Below are 9,439 nucleotides of genomic sequence, written 5' to 3' on the forward strand. Positions count from 1 at the left end.
AACTCAAATTCCTGGGCTAAAGTGATTCTCTTGCCTCAGCTTCCAAAACAGCTGGGAATACAGGCGCCCACCACAATGCCCGCCTATTTTTGTTGTTGTTGCAGTTTTCATTATAGTTTTAGCTGACCCCCAGCAGCCTTGGTGTATGTGGTTGGCACCCTACCCACTGAGGTAGGAGCACCGCACTCCTTCATACATTTTAATAGCGTCTGCAATGTTTCTCCTCACCAACATTTCAAAAGGTTTCTAATTTCTCTGTAGCTTCGACACACTTTTTTCCATGTTGATTGCGAGTATGATGTAATATTTTATTGTGATTTTGCTTTGCATGTCTCTAATAATTAGTACCGTAGGTATCCTTTGAAATGCTTACTGGCCATTTATATTTCTTTGAAAAATGTCAGTGAGCTCCTGCCATCCACCTGGTTCTGCTCCCAACCTCTTTTTTATTTTTTATTTATTTATTTTTTTTTTGTAGAGACAGAATCTCACTTTATGGCCCTCGGTAGAGTGCCGTGGCCTCACACAGCTCACAGCAACCTCCAACTCCTGGGCTTAAGCGATTCTCTTGCCTCAGCCTCCCGAGCAGCTGGGACTACAGGCGCCCACCACAACGCCCGGCTCTTTTTTTGTTGCAGTTTGGCCGGGGCTGAGTTTGAACCCGCCACCCTCGGCATATGGGGCCAGCGCCCTACTCACTGAGCCACAGGCGCCGCCTCCTCTGACATTTCTTTGTGTGGCATCTTTCAGCATCTATTTATCTTTGATGAACATTTCTTTTTTCTTCATTTGGAAGGGCAGTTTTGGTGGATATTATATATGTGCTTTGAAGTTTTTGTTCTTCCAGCACTTTGACTATATCACCAACCCCTTTTTGATGTGGAAGGTTTGTGTTGGTTAAACCACTAGTAATCTCACAGGAGCATGCTTAGAGATAACACATCTTTTTTCTCTTGCTGATTTCAAGATTCTCTTGTGTGTGACTTTCAAGTGCTTGATCTTCATTTGTCTTCTTGTGAGACTCTGTTTCCCCTCGCTAAATTATGGTGAGCTTTTCAATAATTTATGTCTTTTTTTCTTACATTTGAGACTGCTCGGTCATTCGTACTGTATTCAACCACAGAAGTTCTGTTTATTTATGCTTTTTTTGTATACCTTCATTTGTCTGATTTTACTTAGTTGTCTGTATCATTCCCAATCGACCCATTTAGGATTATTTAGGTAAAGTTTTAAGGTAATTTAGACATCTCTATTTTTTTTTTTTTTTTTTGTAGAGACAGAGTCTCACTGTACCGCCCTCAGGTAGAGTGCTGTGGCGTGACATGGCTCACAGCAACCTCTAACTCTTGGGCTTAGGCGATTCTCTTGCCTCAGCCTCCTGAGCAGCTGGGACTACAGCCGCCCGCCACAACGCCCGGCTATTTTTTTGTTGCAGTTTGGCCGGGGCTGGGTTTGAACCTGCCACCCTCGGCATATGGTTCTGGCGCCCTACCAACTGAGCCACAGGCGCCGCCCAACATCTCTATTTTTTTATGATTGATTCCAGATTATTTATTTTGTTTGTTTGGGTTATATCCTTCTAATATTTAGTACATGTTATAATGTTTCATTGATATCATTCTTAAACTTTGACATGTGAGTATAACCTCCAGCACTCTGACCCACATTGTACTGGAAAAGTGAGGACCATTACATTTGGACAGTGTTTTATCTATGGAAGTGTGTGGGTTACTTTTTAGTTGAAACGTTTTCCCACATTTCCTCCTAAGAGCTTGTCATCACTTGCTAGACCTGAATTTGTTTTATTGGAATCTCTCTGCTGGTGTAACAATATTTTCCATTTGGATTCAGCACACCCGGCTGTCTTATAAACTATAGCATCATTGATTTTACCCCTCTCACTCATGGGAGTCAGCAAACATTCTTTGGAAATGCCCTCCAAAGCAAGAAGGATTAACACAGGTGGTACTTTTCCCCCCACCCCCCCAGGACAAAGGTGGGATTTTGAAGTTTACTTTCATTTAACCATTCAGTAGTAGGATGGCATAAAGTTTGTGGAGGGTAAATATGACAAACTTTTCTTTTCTGTTCTATTTGGTTCTTCTTGTTGCTATTTTATTGTATTTTTTTGAGACAGAGTCTCACTATGTCACCCTCGGTTGAGGGCGATGGTATCACAGCTCACAGCTACCTCAAACTCTGGAGCTTAAGTGATTCTCTGGCCTTAGGCACAAAAGTAGCTGAGACTACAGGCACCTGCCACGATGCCCAGCTACTTTTTGTTGTAGTTGTCATTGTTGCTTGGAATGCTCAGGCCAGGTTCGAACCTGCCAGCTCTGGTGTATGTGGCCGGCACCTTAGCCGCTGAGCTACAAGCGCTGAGCCTTTATTATTATTATAGACTACTTTTTTTTTTGGATTTTACACATACGCACATATATATATATATATGCACACACAAATTTATTTATGTATTTAATTGAAACTTGAGTTTCTGTTACCCTGGGTAGAATTTTGTGTTGTCCTAGCTCACAGCATCCTCAATCTTCTGGGCTCAAAAGATCTTCTTGCCTCAGCCTTATGAATTGCTGAGACTGGAGGCATGTGCCACCATGTCTGACTAATTCTTCTATTTGCGTTAGAGATGGGGTCTCACTCTTGTTAAGGTTGATCTCAAACACCTGTGCTCAAGTGACCCATTCACCTCAGTCTCCCAGAGTTTAAGGATTAAAAACGTGAGACAATGCCAGCCTCTACTTTGACTCTACAACTTCTGTTTATCTGCTGTGCTGCGAATACTTTTTTTTTTTTTGAGAGAGTGTCACTTTATCGCACCTTGGTAGAGTGCGGTTGCATCATAGCTCACAGCAACCTCAATCTTCTGGGCCCAAGATATTCTCTTCCCTTAGCCTCCCAAGTAGCTGGGATTACAGAAGCCTCCCCCAACACCTGGCTATTTTTAGAGGTCTTGCTCTGGCTCAGGCTGGTCTCAAACCTGTGAGCTCACGCAGTCCACCCACCTCAGCTTCCCACAGTGCCAAGATTACAGGCATGAGCCACTGTGCCTGGCCTGTGCTGTAAATTCTTACCTGGTTTTGAGAATTCCCCCAAATGCAGTGTATGCATGCAACATTTATTCATCTTTAAGATAATTAGTGCCTGTGTACTGTATTATGGCATCTTCCTAATGTTCTTGACATGATTTTGCAGATAAAATGTACTTAATTCTCATTAAAAGGCAGTGGCTAAAATTCTTATTGTTTAAATTTCTTTCAGTTATGTCTAATCATTCTATCCTAGACTGTTTGCAAGAGCTGGGCACCAATATTTTATTCCCAGAGATGATCCTGAGAAGATATCAAAGCTGTGACCCCTAGAATTTAAGTTTAACAAAAGACTGGGAAAGTTTGTATGAGTGTAAGCCACGGAATATATGTTACAGTGGACTTGACCAACATGTAACAGTTACCCATGGCAGAGTCTTCCAATGTCGTAAATGTTTGAATGTCTTCAGAAAATTGTCAAATCTAAATAGACATAAGACCATATATACTGTAGAAAACCCTTTTAAGAGTAAAAAATATGGGAAAGCCTCTAACATCTGCTCACACATTACAGAACATAATTAACTCATATTGGAGAAAAACAGTACAAATGCAAAGAAGGTAGTCAAGTCTTCCAGTCTTGCTCAAGCCTTTCTAAGCCTAAGAGACTTCATAGAAAGAGAAAATTAACAAGTGTGAAAATTATGGCAAATGTTTACCCACAGATGAAAATATTGTAACCATGAAAGTATTGATACTGAAGGAAAATCTTACAATGATCAGGAATGTGACAAACTTACTAACCAGTACTCATACCATAGTGAACATAAAAGAATCCATTCAGGAGACAAACCTACAAATGTCAAGAATGTGTTAAAGCCTTTAACTTTAGTTCAAGGCTTAGTAACCATCAACTAATTCATTGTGGAGATAAACTGTACAAATGTGAAGAATGTGGCAAAGACTTTAATAGTACTCAAACCTTTCTAGAGATCAAAGAATTTGTTCTGGAGATAAACCCTATGAATTTGAAGAGTATGGCAATGCCTTTAACCAGTACTCAACCTTTTCTAGACATCAAAGAATTCATTCTAGAGAGAAACCATACAAATATAAAGAATATGGCAAAGCCCTTAATTGATAATTCAAATCATTCTATACATCAAAAAATTCATTGTGGAAAGAAACCCTAGAAATGTGAAGAATGTGGCAAAGCCTTTAATGTTAGTTCAATCCTTATAAACATCAAAGAATTTATTCTGGAGAGAAACCCTACAAATGTGAAGAATATGGCAAAGCCTTTACACTTAGTTCAATTCTTAGTAAACATCAAAGAATTTATTCTGGAGAGAAACCCCACACGTGTGAAGAATGTGGGAAAGCCTTTACCCTGCACTCAATCCTTTCTGTCCATCAAAGAATTTATTGTGGAGGAAAACTACCAAGTTCAAAAAATGTGGCAAAGCCTTTAATTAGTATGTGAACATTTCTAGACACAAAACATTTCATTCTGGAGAGAAACATTGTAAATAAGTACAGTGTGGAAAACTCTTCAACTCACATTCAATCCTCACTGTACATAGAATAAATCATACAGGAGAGAAATCCTCCAAATATGAAGAATGTAGCAGTACCTTTACGTGTTTTATAACATGCTAAGCATAAAATAATTCATACTGAAGACAAATCCTACAAATGTTAACAGTGCGGTAATGACTTTAACCAGACTTACTAAACATAAGACCTTACTAAACATAAGAAAAGTCATATTGGAGAAAAATCTTACAAATGTGAATGATGTGGCAAAGGTTTTCACTGGTCCTTATCCTTAGTTAACATAAGAGAAATCATAGCAGACAAAAATGGTAACAATCTGAAGATGTGGCAAATCATTATGCCAGTAGTCACCGTTTTTTGTACACAATAGAATTCATGTTGAAGAGAAACTCTTGATGTTTACTAAGGGTTGAACTAACAAATGTGAAGAACTTGGCAAGTGTTTAACTTGTGCTCAAACCATTCTATAAATGAAAAGTTTATAACACAGAAATTCTTTACAAATGTGAACAAAGTGTCGAATCCTACAACCTGTACTCACACTTTTTTTTTTTTTGTAGAGACAGAGTCTCACTGTACCGCCCTCGGTAGAGTGCCATGGCGTCCCACGGCTCACAGTAACCTCTTAGTCTTGGGCTTACGCAATTCTCTTGCCTCACCCTCCCGAGCAGCTGGGACTACAGGCGCCCGCCACAACGCCCGGCTATTTTTTGGTTGCAGTTTGGCCGGGGCTGGGTTTGAACCCGCCACCCTCGGCATATGGGGCCGGTGCCCTACTCACTGAGCCACAGGCGCCACCCCTGTACTCACACTTTTTAGTACATAACAGAATTCATAGATAAATTCTATATATGTGTAGAGTGACAGTATCTTTAAATATCTCACACTATTGTGATCGTAATTCATGTGGAAGAACTACTCTACAAATGTCAGTCATGTCTCAAAGCCTTAAAGTTGTGTTTATCCTGTTAATAGGGCTAAGGAGAGACAGGGGTAGATGATGAAGATAGGATAGGAGATCTTTTTCCATAAGAAGAGGAACAAATTGAGCAGAGGGGGCTTCCAAGAAACAAAAGCTGATATTTCAAGAAGGGGTCCCCAAACTGAACTGATGTTTGCTGTACAAAAATGAATCTCAGAGGTAGATAGGCCAGAATGTGGAGATATGGCTGTGGCCACAAAAAGTGGTCTTTGTAGCGGGCATGCAAGTAAGATGGCAGTAGGCTCAAGTGACCTATTTTCATTAACATAATACAATGTATACCAGTTCTATCATACTCTACAATTACAATGACAAATGGTATTCATTGATTGCAGGGATAGAAATGGGAGGACTTTCCATTCTGGAAGATTTCCCTGTTTCCAAGAAAAATCATGAGTATTTTACCCCCACACCACTTAACATAGACTTGGAAAATCCATGTAAGGGGAAACAGTTTACTAATTCAGGTTCTTCTCCACTTGAAAAGGTAGATGTGTTCCTTTTCTGGAGTGAACATCCTTTTAATAAACTTTGCCCTTTTGCAAACTTGTATCTACTGTTCTGCTCATTTGTTTCACTGTCATGGTAGTAGTAAACATTCTTTGGCAACTGGAACAAAAGAAACAGGGAGTATATACCTGACATCTGGTCCCCATATGTGACATTTTGGTGCCAAAATCTGGGAGGAAAATACATACCTTCATTGAGGTAAACTAATGGAACAATAGACATTCTGAGTTCATTCTGCCTCCTGGATATTACTTACTACTCCTATATCTCTTTCACTGTATTCACTTGTAGGTAAGGTAGCTCCTAACCAACACTTGCTTCATCTGCTTTTTTCTTCTTCACCTGGACAATCCACTTCATCTCCCAGTTAGCACTAATGTTCAAAAGCTTAAAAGGGGGCTTCAGGCTCTACAAGTAGAACGTTGAACCAGATTTTTCAGGTCTTAATAACCAGAATGGGGGTGAGGAGACAGTGAGAAAAAGCCAGGCAGGCCAGCAGCAGGTCTTAAGAGCAGAAGGAAGCTTTTGAAATGTTTGTTACACTAGGGGAAGAAGGTTGTCAGACACTGAGTTCTCCTAGAGGCTTAACAAGAAGACACCCAGCCTGAGCCCTTCCCAACTATGATGTGGGTTCCTGGAGTAAGAAATGTCTTCGGAAGGGGCCTCTGCTGGGACTATGCCCTCACTAGTAGAGTGATGCCCTGGAAGTGACATTGCCCTCTCCTGGAGACAGGATCACATTCACCTTCTAGCCCCTGTGAAATTCCTGAACCAGCCCTGACCCTCTGGAACTCTCTCAGTCTGATGGACAAATTCCAGCTTCAGAACAAGCTCAACTGGGAAGTTCTTTTTCTGCCATGGTAAAAAAACTGATGTTCATATAACTAGAGCCACTCCTCTGCTCTCCCTGGAAATTCAGGGCCTCTGTTTTCCTCTCCTATATCTCTCTTAAAAATGGAAGGTAAAATTAAAGTCCCTGTGCTCCCTGGTTGATGATGTTTTGGTTTATCCCTTTTAGCACTTTCCAACTGCCCTACTCTCTTGTTTGGATGAAGTCTGAACTTTAGGTTAGAGACCTAAATCCTTTGCACACACAGACCTCCTTTCTCAGGCCTTTATAAAGAAAAGACTTAACTGGGATGCAATTTTATTTCACAATACAAAAATCATTAGAGCAAGAAGGATCCAGTAGGGTGGCGCCCATAGCTCAGTGGGTAGGGTGCCGGCCACATAACACTGAGGCTGGCAGGTTCGAACCTGGCCCTGGCCAGCTAAAAAACAGCAACAAGTAGCTGGCATTTTGGTGGGTGCTTGTAGTCTCTGCTACTTGGGAGGTTGAGGCAAGACAATTGCTTAAGCCCAAGAGTTTTAGGTTGCTTTAAGTGGTGATGCATGGATTTTACCCAGGGCAACAGCTTGATACTCTATCTCAATAAAACAAAAACAAACCCAGAAGAATCCAGTATGTATTCTGTCCATGAGAGAGATGTGAAGAAAGTCATGAATGTCAAGAAATGTAGATGGTAAAGAAAATTAAAAGGAAAGGGAATCATTTCGTGTAGGAAAAAAAACCTAATATGCCAATGTTTGTCCTAAAATAAGTCACGGTTTAAAAAGAAAACTTTGTGCCAAAGATAGAACTTAGGCATGTGAAAAATGGTCTATGTAAGGCATAATATTTGGAAAGGTGAATTTATTTTGTTTGTGAACAAGTTAACCTACCTGAAAGGAATTGTTAATTAAAACAACAAAGTGTTCTTTTTGTTATCAGACTTTGTTTAAAACTTCTTCAGATTGCTTGTGTATATGTTGAAACTGATGAAAACAATTAAGTCATTTATTCATCCTCAGTCTGCCACTATGGAGTTAAAATAAATCTGCCTATCTATATTTTCTTCTGCCTGTCTTAAGCTGTATTTGATTAGTTGTAAGTATTGAGATCAAGATTATGAAACTGATATCACTACTCAAGGTCATCATTACTCCTTTGAACCCAAAGTAAAGAAGAGAAGTAACCATCTTGGTTTTCTTTGTTTTTTTTTTTGTTGTTGTTGTTTTGTTTTGTTTTGTTTTGTTTTGTTTTGTAGAGACAGAGTCTCACTGTACTGCCCTCGGGTAGAGTGCCGAGGCATCACACGGCTCACAGCAACCTCTAACTCTTGGGCTTACGCAATTCTCTTGCCTCAGCCTCCCGAGCAGCTGGGACTACAGGGGCCCGCCACAATGCCCGGCTATTTTTTTGTTGCAGTTTGGCCGGGGCTGGGTTTGAACCCACCACCCTCGGCATATGGGGCCAGCGCCCTACTCACTGAGCCACAGGCGCCGCCCTGGAACCATCTTTATCCTTTAAAACACCAGACTCTTTTTCTCAATTGCCTGACATTTTCACCCCTTCCTCTGTGTCTTTAATTCACTCTTCACACCTCTTGGCTTTCTGCTCCTAAGATTAGATAACAGAACTTGTATGTGTAACTACTGTTACACTTGAACAACTTGTATTTTCTTTCGCAAGTGTGGACTCTGGACACACGGGACCATTTCTGGTTGTGGGACAAACTGGATACTCCATGCCCTTCTTGTGGTCCCTCCTTTTTTTTTGAGACAGAAGTGTCACTTTGTCACCCTCGGTAGTATGTTGTGGTGTCATAACTCACAGCAACCTCAAAGTGTTGGGCTCAGTGGTCCTTTTGCTTCAGCCTCACAAGTAGGTAGGACTACAGGTGCCCACCACAGCACCCAGCTATTTTTTTAAGAGACAAGGTCTCACTGTAGCCTAGGCTGGTCTGTAATTCCTGAGCTCACTCACCTCAGCCGTGCAGAGTGCTAGGAGCTGGTTTTGAACCCAGCTCGGGCCTTCTAAACAACAGTGCCAACTACAACCAAAAAATATATAAAAATAAACGATACAGAGAAGATTAGCATGGACCCTGCGCAAGGATGACACACAAATTCGTGAAGCATTCCATAAACTTTTGCATGTCTTGTCAAAAAAAAAAAAATATATATATATATATATATATAGCTGGGTATTGTGGCGGGCTCCTATAGTCTTAGCTACTTGGGATACTGAGGCAAGAGAATCACTTAAGCCGAAGAGTTTGAAGTTGCTATGAGCTGTGATGCCACAGCACTCTACTGAGGGTGACATAGTGAGATTTTGTCTAAAAAAAAGGCTCAGCTCCCCTAGCTCAGTGGTTAAGGTGCAGGTCACATACACCAGGGCTGGCAAGTTTGAACTGGGCCTGGGCTTGCTAACAATAATGGCAACTATAACAAAGAAAATAGCTGGGCTTTGTGTCACCTGTAGTCCGAGCACAAGAGTTCAAGGTTGCTGTTAGCTTTGATG

General features: G+C 40.9%; 1 pseudogene; it reads left to right on the top strand.

Annotated features, from left to right (window-relative positions):
• Positions 1–8,965: 8,965 nt before the first annotated feature.
• LOC128573191 (uncharacterized) lies at positions 8,966–9,065 on the top strand (annotated as a pseudogene).
• The last annotated feature ends 374 nt before the right edge of the window (positions 9,066–9,439 follow it).

This window comes from Nycticebus coucang, chromosome 20 (genome assembly GCF_027406575.1).
Source record: "Nycticebus coucang isolate mNycCou1 chromosome 20, mNycCou1.pri, whole genome shotgun sequence".
NCBI classification, from domain to species: Eukaryota; Metazoa; Chordata; class Mammalia; order Primates; family Lorisidae; genus Nycticebus; species Nycticebus coucang.